Genomic DNA, 11,481 nt, shown 5'->3' with positions numbered 1-11,481 from the left:
TGAAACACTAATTTCTATAGCTACTAAACAAAGTTTGACCAACACTCATAAACATAATGGAATTAGGCAGCAGTAGCTTTGAATGCCGGAAAAAGTTGCTTTACTGAAAGATCATGGAGACCTGTTTACTGGTCCAGGAAGAAGTGACATTTGATTTAACCTAAGGAGTTTGTGAAAGGGAAAGCTTGGCAGAGCTAGAGGAGCATGTAGGCCAAGACCAAAGTGCTGTCTACAGGGAAGGCAGTCCAGGAAGAAATCGCTGGTCTCCCCCAAATGGAAAGCCCATGGAAAACCTGTTTGGTGCAGAAGTTTCTTTTTCACTCTTTCCCACTCCACTTTCTGGCCAACTTGCAATGTTCTGCCAGATGGGGTTTTTAATCTTGTCAGTTTCACACCTTTTGCCATAGACTTATAATAACATTATTTTCTTATTTTCTTAAATTTATTGGGATGATATTGGTTAATGAAATTATATAGGTTTCATGTGTTCATGTGTACAATTCTGTAATGTATCATATGTATATTGCATTGTGTGTTCATCACCCAAAGTCAAATCTGCTTTTATCACCATACCTTTGACCCCAATTACCCGTTACTGGCTCCCGTTCCCCCTTTTCCCTCTGGTAACCACCATACTGTTGCCTGTCTCCATGTGTTTTTGTTGCTTATCTTGTTTGTTCATTTGTTGCTTTCAGTTTCATGTCCTACATATGAGTGAAATCGTATGGTTCTAGACTTTTCATGTCAATTACCACGATGTTCTCAAGATCTATCATATTGTTGAAATGGCAGTATTCATCTTATGACTCAGTAGCATTTCATTGTACATATGTGCCACATCTTTATCCTATTATCCACAGAAGGACACAGGTTGTTTCCATGTCTCACCTATTGTGAATAATAAAAATGCCCAACAGATATATGAAAAGATGCTCAAATTCACTAGCTATAAGTAAAATGCAAATCAAAACCAAAATGAAATACCACCTCACACTTGCTAGAATGGCTATTACCAATTAGACAAGAAATAACAAGTCCTGGAGAGGATGTTGAAAATAGGGAACACTCGGGAAGCGCCAAGACAATGGGGACCCGGGACGATGAGTACGACTATCTATTTCAAGTGGTGCTCATCGGGGACTCGGGTGTGGGGAAGAGCAACCTGCTGTCCCGCTTCACCCGCAACGAGTTCAACCTAGAGAGCAAGAGCACCATCGGCGTGGAGTTTGCCACGCGCAGCATCCAGGTAGACGGCAAGACCATCAAGGCCCAGATCTGGGACACCGCTGGCCAGGAGCGCTATCGCGCCATCACCTCCACGTACTACCGTGGTGCAGTGGGTGCGCTGCTGGTATATGACATTGCCAAGCACCTGACATATGAGAATGTGGAACGCTGGCTGAAGGAGCTGAGGGACCACGCTGACAGCAACATTGTCATCATGCTGGTGGACAACAAGAGCGACCTGCGCCACCTGCGGGCCGTGCCCACTGACGAGGCCCGTGCCTTTGCAGAGAAGAACAACTTGTCCTTCATTGAGACCTCAGCCTTGGACTCCACCAATGTAGAGGAAGCTTTCAAGAACATTCTCACAGAGATCTACCACATCGTGTCACAGAAGCAGATTGCAGATCGCGCAGCCCATGACGAGTCCCCTGGCAACAACGTGGTAGACATCAGCGTGCCGCCCACGACTGACGGACAGAAACCGAACAAGCTGCAGTGCTGCCAGAACCTGTGACCACCCCGTGCCTCGTCCAAGCGTGCGTGCACATCCTCGCCCTTCACCCTCCCCTCACCACGATGTGTTCCCTGACCTGACCCTCTGTCCCTCTGTGACTGACACCTACCCTCCCACTGAGCTCTGCGCAGTCAGCTGGGGCTTAGGAAGAACAGGAGTCAGGCAGCACCTGCTGTCCCTGCCCCCAACCCCCAGGAAAACTTGAAACCCAGCTGCTGCATCTGTTTTTCTTGGGTCCCACTGGGTCTCTGGGCAGGGCAGGGCAGGGAGGCTGGCAGGATGGACAGGGCCAACCAGAGGCAAGAGGACAGGCACACCAAGCAGGCTTCTTCAGCTTTCCACAGCAGACTCCAAGGAGTGATTACCTCCCTCCCTGCCTTTCTGGCCAGTTGTCCTAGCTGGCTCTGCTCCCCACCTAGAACCCCACTTTGGGCTGAAGCCTGAAGAGCAAGTGACCAGGCAGGGAGGCTGGCGCAGGCAGAACCAGGCTTCCAGCACCCTACTCCCCACGCACAGCCAGCACCGGCACACGCCTTTGACCTCAGCCTCTCCCATGTGTGCGTGAATTCAGCTTAGCTCCTGCCTGTAGATTTATGCTGGGAGAAGCCCGCCTTCCCCTCCCCCCATTCCTTTCTGCACGCAGCGCACTCCCCACCCCTCCCTGTGCCCTTCTCTCTGTCTTGTCTCCCTGCCTGGTCAGGAACCTGTTTGCAAGTGAAGCAATATCTCAGTGTTTTGTATATACAACTGCTCTTGTAGCCTCTGGTTTTTTGTTATTATAGAGAAACACAGATTCTTTATACACTTTGTAAGATTGACGCCAAACCCCAGCTCTCTGATCTCTTACTGTCCCTGTGGCCTCTGTACTGTTGCCCCAATGCCTCATTTCTCTGGCCTGTTACTAAAATGTGTAACCTGACTTCCTGGGGAAAAAAAAAAAAATAGGGAACACTCATGCATTGCTGATGGAAATGTAAACTAGTATAGTCCCTATGGAAAAGAGTTATAAAGATTTCTCAAAAATTAAGAACAGAGCTACCATATTATCCAGTAATCCTTTTTCAGGGTATCCACCTGAAATTTTTGAAAACACTTATTTGTAAAGATAATAGTACTTTTTTTGTGTGTATCCCATTGGAGTAGTCTTTCACTCATGGCTGCTGACACTAAGAAGTGACATCTATTTGCATTCTACATAAGCATTTATGCATTTATACAATGTCTATGAAGCTGCATAGATACAAGTGTTGCTCTGGCAAGCTGCTCTGTTGGAATGATGATGATACATAATTCCCCCAAATGCCCTACAGGTTATAGAGGACTTTTCATACAAGCAAACAAAAGGGAGAATATTTTGCTGGGTGTATATGATGTGTTCATTCCCATGCTGTGTTTCACTAAACTCTCACCATTACCTGAAAGACAGTCATCATCTATGTTTTTCAGTTAAGAAAATCAAGGCTCAGAGAGTTTCAGCAGCCAGTTCAAACCACACAACTAATAAATAGCAAATTTGGACTAGAACCCAGATCTTTGGGATCTAAACCTAGACCACTACAGAAAGATAAAGCTGGGAAGAATGAGAAATACACAGAATATGTAAGTCTAGCTAAGGAATTTAGGCTTTAAGTATTTATTTTGTAGGTGAGAGAAAACTATTTGAAACTATAAGCTAGAAAATGTCACCAATCTAATCCTGTCATGAGTTCTAATCCTATGTCTGCCTGGCTTGGGCCTTAGCTGAACTCATTTACCAGTCTGTGCCTCTGTTTTCCAATCTATTAAGTTCAATTAATAAGAGAAGCTTCCTCACAAAATGTAAGAGAATCGAAGAGGAGACTTCCAGTCAAGATGGAGGCATAGGTAGACACCTTTTGCTTCCTTGAACAACCATAGAAAAGAATTACAACCACATCTCAAAAAATAAAATTAATAATAATAATAATAATAACAACACCCAGAACCATCAGAAAATCGAGCTGCATGGAAGTCTGGCAACCAAAGATTTAACAAGCCACATTCATCCAGACAGGCAGGAGGGGCAGAGTCGCAGAGATGAGGCAGAGGTGGTGTGGCATGGAGAGGCAGTGGGAGAACAAAAGGTCCCATATTCACGTGTGGTGTATATAAATCAGGAAGGATACCTTGGGAGTGAATAACCCCAGCCCCAGGCCAGACCACACAGCCCAGGGTTCCAGCACCAGCAAGATAAACCCCAATTATCTCTTGCTGTAAAAACCATTGGGGGTTGGGGCAGTAGAAGAAACTACTGGATTTTCACTACTTAAAGGTCCCATGTGGACTTATAACATATGCAAACTCACCCAGCCTGGGTTTCACCACCAGGGCAGCAGCTGGAAGGGTACCAGTTGCACACAGAAGTGGGTGAAGTGAATGGAAATGCAGCAAGTGCCCAACAGACCCTCAGAAGCCAGGCGGCAGCACAGACCCCTCTCCAAACTCTCCCGCCACTCCGAGCCACAAAGCAGTTAAGCCAAATGCCCATCCTGGCAATTGCCTAAGACTCTTCTCCACACTATTTACATGTGCCTTTTACAGGAAGTCAAAGTAGCTCTACCTAATACACAGAAACAGACACAAGGAGGTTGCCAAATTGAGGAGACAAAGAAATATGGCCCAAATGAAAGAACAGAACAAAACTCCAGAAAAAGAATGAAATGAAACAGAGATAGTCAACCTATCAGACTGAGAGTTCAAAACACTGGTGATGAAGATGCTCAAAAAAGTCATTGAGTACAGCAACAACATAAAAGAAGAAATGAAGGTTACACTAAGTGAAATAAAGAACAATCCACAGGGATCCAACAGTGAAGCGAAGGAAGATGGGATTCAAATCAATGATTTGGAACACAAGGAAGAGATAAACATTCAACCAGACCAGAAAGAGGAAATAAGAATTCAAAAAAATGAGGATAGAATAAGAAGACTCCGGGACATCTCTAAATGTGCCAACATCCAAATCATAAGAATGCCGAAAGGAGAAGAGGAAGAGCAAAAAATGGAAAAATTATTAGAAAAAACAATGAAAGAAAGCTTCCCTAATTTGGTGAAGGAAATAGATGTACAAGTCCAGGAAGTACCAAGAGTCCCAAACAAGTTGGACACACAGAGAACCACACCAAAACACATCACAATTAAAACGCCAAAGGTTAAAGATAAAGAAAGAATCTTAAAAGCAGCAAGAGAAAAGAAGAGAGTTACCTACAAAGAAGTTCCCATAAAACTCTCAGTGGATTTCTCAAAAACAAAAACAAAAACTTGCAGGCAAGAAGGGACTGGCAAGAAGCATTCAAAGTGATAAAGAAAAGCAAGGACCTGCAACCTAGATTACTGTATCCAGCAAAGCTATCATTTAGAATGGAAGGGCAGATAAAGTGCCTCCCAGACAAGGTAAAGCTAAAGGAGTTCATCATCATCAAGCCATTATTACATGAAATGTTAAAGGGACTTATTTAAGAAAAAGAAGAAGATCAAAACCATGACCACTAAAAAGGCAACAAAATCACAACTGTCAACAACTGCATCTAAAAAAAAAACCCCAATGAACTAAGCAAACAACCAAGACAGGAACAGAATCATTGGTGTGGAGATCATTTGGAAGGGTATCAGTTGGGAGGAGGAAGAGGGAGAAATGGGGAAATGGTGCAGGGATTAAGAAGCATAATTAGTAGGAACAAAATAGACAGGGGGATGTTAAGAATAGTATAGGAAATGGAGAAGCCAAATAACTTATACACATGATCCATGGATATGAACTAAGGGGGGATTGCTGGAGGGAAGGGGGTACCAGGCAAAGGGGGACAAAGGGGAAAAAACTGAGAGAACTGTAATAGCATAGTCAATAAAATATACTTTAAAAAAGAGAATAAATCAATGGAAGAATAAGTTTATCGAAAGAATATAGAGTTGGGTTGAGAGGACAAAGAAAATTAGTGACAATATTCTATATTCTTTCCATAAATGTATCCTTCCATTCATTTATTTTCTTACATCTTATGAGGAAAATTTCTCTTATTAATTGAACTTAATAGATTGAGAAACAGAGACACACACAGGTAAATGAGTTTGGCCAAGGCCAAAGCCAGCAGACACAGGTTTAGAACTTGTGTCTCCTTGTACTCACCCTTAATCACAGTGCATAGCTCCATGCATCCATGTACATAAATAAATGTGGGAAAAAATATTTGAATATAACAGATCATATATAATTTCAGCTTACTATAAACCCCACTGTCAAAAAAAAAAAAAGGTTCAAAACACTATACCTTTTGGGTAGAGAATATCCAGAAGGCCATGATGACCTGTGTCATGAGGAAAAGAGCAAAAACAAAGGAATGCAGAGAGCTGCTGAAATAACCAAAGGTTATTGCTAAAGGTTATTGAACTCTTCCACATATATTTTGAAAGGCGTACCTTTGTACTGATGCTGACTACTCATCATTTTCCTCAGCTAATATCATTGCTGCACAGAATATCATAAAGTTTAGGAACAAAGAGCATAATTCTAGACTCCTCTACAGGGAAAAAAAAAGTTCATTTCAAGGAGAAGCTGATGTTTTTTCCACTTGTTTTTACTTTATCATGGCACATTAACTTGATGAAAATTTCCCTCATGGATATGAGGAATTGTTTTGACCCTATGTACTTGTATGTTTATTTTGATGATTCTAAATTTAGCAAACCATTATTGTCACCATTGATCCTAGAGAATTACTCACCTGTTAGTGAGTCTATAACTGCATGGGTTTATGGTATCATGAGGGATATTGACTGTCAAGTTTATTTACAGTAATTGATGATTTTTTAATTGTTCTCTGTTCCTGTTCCTAAAATAACTAAGCAGGGATGCTCACTTCCTTGGATGAAGAAAATGCTCATAAGTCAGAGGGGAAAGGTCTTCAAGTTTACTTGAGGAGAAATAGGACTTGCCTAAAGAACCCCTAGAATTCTTCTAACTCTGGCAAAAGCGTAAGCAGCCCTCAGGAGCTAAATGGACTATTGTCTCCCATGAGAATGCCTCCTGCCTTTTCTGCATGAAGTAGTACCCTCCTCTTCTACCTCTCTATCCTGACTTACTCTCCACCACCCTTTATAGTGGACTACCTTCCTGACCTACAATAGTGTCTGATATAGTGTGCATTCGACTATGTCAAATTACTGAATTCATTGATGAGGCTGTTCCTACTGTAATACTGTGAGTTCCTTAAATATAAGGACAGTGTGTACTTACGGCCTTTGCATGTGCTGAGACTTGCTTCATGCCTGGACCTTCACACATGCTTAGAGTGAAGTTGTTGAGAGTCAGTATGGGTGATGGTAAGATTTTGGAGCCAGTCAGCCTGTGCTCAAATCCTGCTTCTATTACTTACTAGCCCTGTAATCTTCTCAAGTTGCTAACTGCTCAATGCCTCAGTTTCTTCTTCTGCAAAATTGGGATAACAGAGTACTTATAAGATAACTGGGAGGATTAAATGTGTTTTTATGTGTAAAGTGTTTAAAACAGTAACAAGCAACCCCCATCTCAGTGGCTCAACAAAATAAAAGGTTATTTTTCCAGTAGAGATGATCCTTGCCAGGTGGCTGTTCTCCAGGGAATGACTTCAGGATCCAACTCCTCTGTCTTGCAATGCCATCATCTTTAATACATGATAGCCAAGATGGCATGGAAGGGGAGAAGGGGATGGTTGTTTCTAGAAGGGTTTCTTAAGGGCTAGGCCAGATAATGACATGCCTCATCCTCTCCAGAACTGGTCTCAGGACTTTATGTAGGTGCCAGGACACCAGCCAGCATAGCCTACATGTGTGCTGGCTTAAAATGAACTAGTTTGGTGAATGTGTAGCATTGTATTTGCCACTCAAAAGACCTATGTAGATTCTAGCAATTATTTATAAAATTAAAAGCACTAAAATCATGTAAGTAGATGTATATGATGGAGAGTATGGTTTCAATTGCTTAAGTATCATTGTTTTAATTTTAAATTTAATTGTCACCTGCATTTCCTTCTGCATGATCCTGGCACCACTCTGCTATACCTGATGCTTCCAGTCCATCTGGGACTTTTAAGCCAGGGGTCCCAAAGGCCCACAGAGGCAAATCAGGTGATATAAACAAACACTGCAGCAAAGGTGAGGGGGGGGAACACGGGACTCTGGGGAGTACACCTGCTCTATCATGAAGCGTTACAGTCGTCAGCAGGAACATCATCCTAAACGTGTCCAGGCCCTCAAGAAAAGCAGAAGTAGTAATCCTTATGCAAAATCTGCCAAATTTAAAATGCTGGAAACTACTTCCAATGTTTTTAAAACACAGGGTGAGCAAACTATATGTTTGCTAATGAAAGCATAACATTTACAAAGAAATGTTAAAATAATCTGTTAATATTTTAAGATGATATATTGATGATACTTAAGACAGTGATGAAAAGATGCTCAAGAAAATGGCATGACCCTGGCTGCTGTGGCTCAGTGGACTGAGTGTCGGCCTGCGAGCCAAGTGTCACTGGTTCGATTCCCAGTCAGGGCATATGACTAGGTTGCACGTCAGGTTTCCAGTTGGGGGTGTGAGTAAGAGGCAACCTCACAGTGATGTTTCTCTCCATATCTTTTTCCTTTCCCTTCTCTCTAAAAGTAAAATAAATAATCAAACAAATAAATAAATTATAAAAAATAAATAAATAAAAACTTATGAAAAAAAGAGAAAGAAAGTGGTATGAAAGCAAGACCATAAGATGCATGAAGAAGTCAAAAAGTAGAAGCTTATTTTACATGTCTGCTCCCTCCCCAGCCCAGAGTATGGGCCTCATTCTGCCACCTCATTCCCTGAGTGTGGTCTACCTAATAGTAGGATATGCCCACTATTTCAAAATGCTGGTTAAGTGCATAGATTCTGGAGCCAGACTACCTAGATTTGAAACTCAACGCTATGTCTTCATTGGGTGTTAACCTAGTTCTTCCTTCTTTTGTTCTTTTTTCTCTTTTTTAATTTATTGATCCTGGGGGGTAGTGAGAAAAGCAAGAGACAGATAGACAAAGATCAAGTTGTTGTTTCACTTATTTATGCATTTATTGGTAGATGCTTGTATGTGCCTTGACTGGGAATTGAACCCACAACCTTGGCATATTGGGACAATGCTCTAACCAACTGTGCTACATGGCCAGGGCCTCTAGTCCCCCCTTTTGTAAACTGAGGATACAGTGGTATTATCTCAAAGGATAGATGAGTGGTTTCAATGAGCTAATTTGTGTAAAACATTTAGAACACACCTCAGGTGTAAGAAGTGTTTGATATATGTTAGGCATTACTTTTGTTATCATTATTACCTCTGGTTTATAGGCCAAATCTGACCAGTGGGACTTCAGTTTGCAATTTCTGCTTTAAACCATGGCAATTGGGATTCAAGTCAGAAAGCACTTAGCATCCGATAAAACCAAGCACTCAAGAATAGTGCCTGCTGCCTGAGAAATGCCTGGAACCTCTCTTTTCACTTGGCCTCATCCTCACTCTTTACTCCTGACTCCACTCCTACTTCTACTTGGCTCTCGGTTTCTGTGGATAGAGCTCAAATTTTCTTTCTTTTTTAAAAGATTTTATTTATTTGTTTTTAAAGAGAGGGGAGGGGAGAAAAGAAGAGAGGGAGAGAAACATCAATGTGTGGTTGCCTCTCACACGCCCCCAACTGGAGACCTGGCTTGCAACTCAGGCATGTGCCCTGACTGGGAATCGAACCAGCAATGCTTTGGTTCACAGGCTAGCACTCAATCCACTGAGCCACTCCAGCCAGGGCCTATAGCTCAAATTTTCAATTTCTTTCTTGCTTTTTTGCATTGATGATGTTATTACGTTTTTCTTGATTTGAACTTGATTTTCCCTAGTAAGGCTTATCACTCATCCTAGCCTCTCAATGCCTCTGACCACTGCTACTGATCACTGACCCAACCAAGTTGAAACTCCCAGAAGAAATGAGGCTTGCAGAGCTTAAGCAAGTTATTCAAAGCCACACAGCCGATCAGGTAAGAAACCAGGATCTGAACCAAGTCCTGTGACGATGGCCAGGCTTTCCGAACTTTTAGCCGTATGGCCATTGATCTTTATTTTGCTGAAGCAGAAATTTGAGTTTCTGATGATTTTGAGTTAGTTTATGAGAACAAACCACTTAGTTAGGAAGTCAGCCTGACCTCAGAGGTCATGAGTCCACGGGCCTTTGCTATTCTGAACTCATTATTGAGGTGTTCAGAATTTCTTTGAGGTGACAAAAACTTTGTTGCTTTATGGCAGATGACCATACAGTAAAAAAGTAAACCTTAGTGAAAGTTAAAAATGCACACTGTTAGCTATCAGCAATGGAGCTGCATAGGGCATTAGTAAATCTTAACAGAATTAAGAAGAAACACAAATGATAGTAAGTAACGTTCATTAAATGAAATGGATGGTTATTATTTTGTTGTTTCATCTGGCAATATACATCTTAGCTAAGTGATATTATCAACCTTTTGTTTGATAATATAAGGATGTTTGAAATTGCCATGCTCAGGACATGTTCATGACTTTATAAAATTGAACAAATAACAGAAAATAAAAAACAACCCAAATACTTGTAACATAAAAAAAAAAAAGAAGAAGAAGCTATTAATAAAGATCTGGATGTTTCTCTCAACAAAACCAAGGGTCTGCACAAACAGTGAAAAAATGATAGCCCACTAGCAAAATCTGATGATTTGGAGAAGGAGAGAACATATGGTCAAAATGCATGAGTGCTCTTAAATATGTACAAGGGGGAATTTATTTATAAAAAAATTGTGTATTTATTCTTACATGTTTAAACTTTAGTCACCTTCAAAGTACTCTCCATTTGATGCAATACACCTATCAAGACATTTTTTCCACTGCTCGAAACAGTTTTTGAACTCATTGATTTTGATGCCTTCTAGTGCTTCTGCCATTTTTTGTTTCACCTCCTCCACATCAGCCAAACATTTTCCCTTGAGCGCTTTTAAACCGGAGAAACAAAAAAAGTCATCGGGACAAGATCGGGTGAATGGGGGGGTGGTGGGTGGGCAAGAAGGGGTCATGCGTTTTTGGTCAAAAACTGCTGAGCATTCAGCATGGTGTAGGCAGGTGCGCATGTAAATCACCCATCACGAAATGGGCAAATGCATTGAAAGAGTCTTAAAAAAAATTCACTGAAGCTGAATGCAGCCTCTCACAACAATGCCAGCTGGTACACTGATGCAGATGGGTTCCTAAGATACTCACCTAGAGGGAAAGCCTGCACTACAAGAGGCTCACCCTTCAAAAGGTAATTCTAGGGTTTTTTGGGGGGGGGTTTCCCCCCTCATATTCCTCAGCTACTGGACCTCTTTTTTGGAATTTTGACTCACTGGCCTATTATATAGAATAAATGAGTATAAAAATATAGTTTCTATACAACATCTTATAGTTTTCCCTCCAGTTGCCTGTTAATTTTGCTACCCTACTGGTTAAACAGCACATAATGGCCATTTGAAATATTTTAACAAAATGCCTCTTTTCCATGAGTGTATAAACTCATTTTTAAAAGTGAGGACCCTGAAAGATCAGGGTCAATTAAACATCTTGTTGGTTCCAATTTAGTCTTACTTCATAGAGTTTATCCAGCATATGCCAGGCACAGTGCTAAGAACTTTCACAAGCATTTTATTTCATGTTTATAATTACCCAATGTGTTTTAGTAATATCATCC

At 41.4% G+C, this 11,481-nt stretch overlaps 1 pseudogene; it reads left to right on the top strand.

Moving 5' to 3' along the window:
* Positions 1-1,080: 1,080 nt before the first annotated feature.
* Positions 1,081-2,660, top strand: LOC150011209 (ras-related protein Rab-11B pseudogene; annotated as a pseudogene).
* Positions 2,661-11,481: the final 8,821 nt, after the last annotated feature.

Source organism: Furipterus horrens, unplaced genomic scaffold (assembly GCF_987537825.1).
Source record: "Furipterus horrens unplaced genomic scaffold, mFurHor1.1.pri manual_scaffold_4, whole genome shotgun sequence".
Taxonomy (NCBI): domain Eukaryota; kingdom Metazoa; phylum Chordata; class Mammalia; order Chiroptera; family Furipteridae; genus Furipterus; species Furipterus horrens.
The sequence above is the reverse complement of the archived record's forward strand: the minus strand, read 5'-3'. Positions and strand labels throughout refer to the sequence as shown.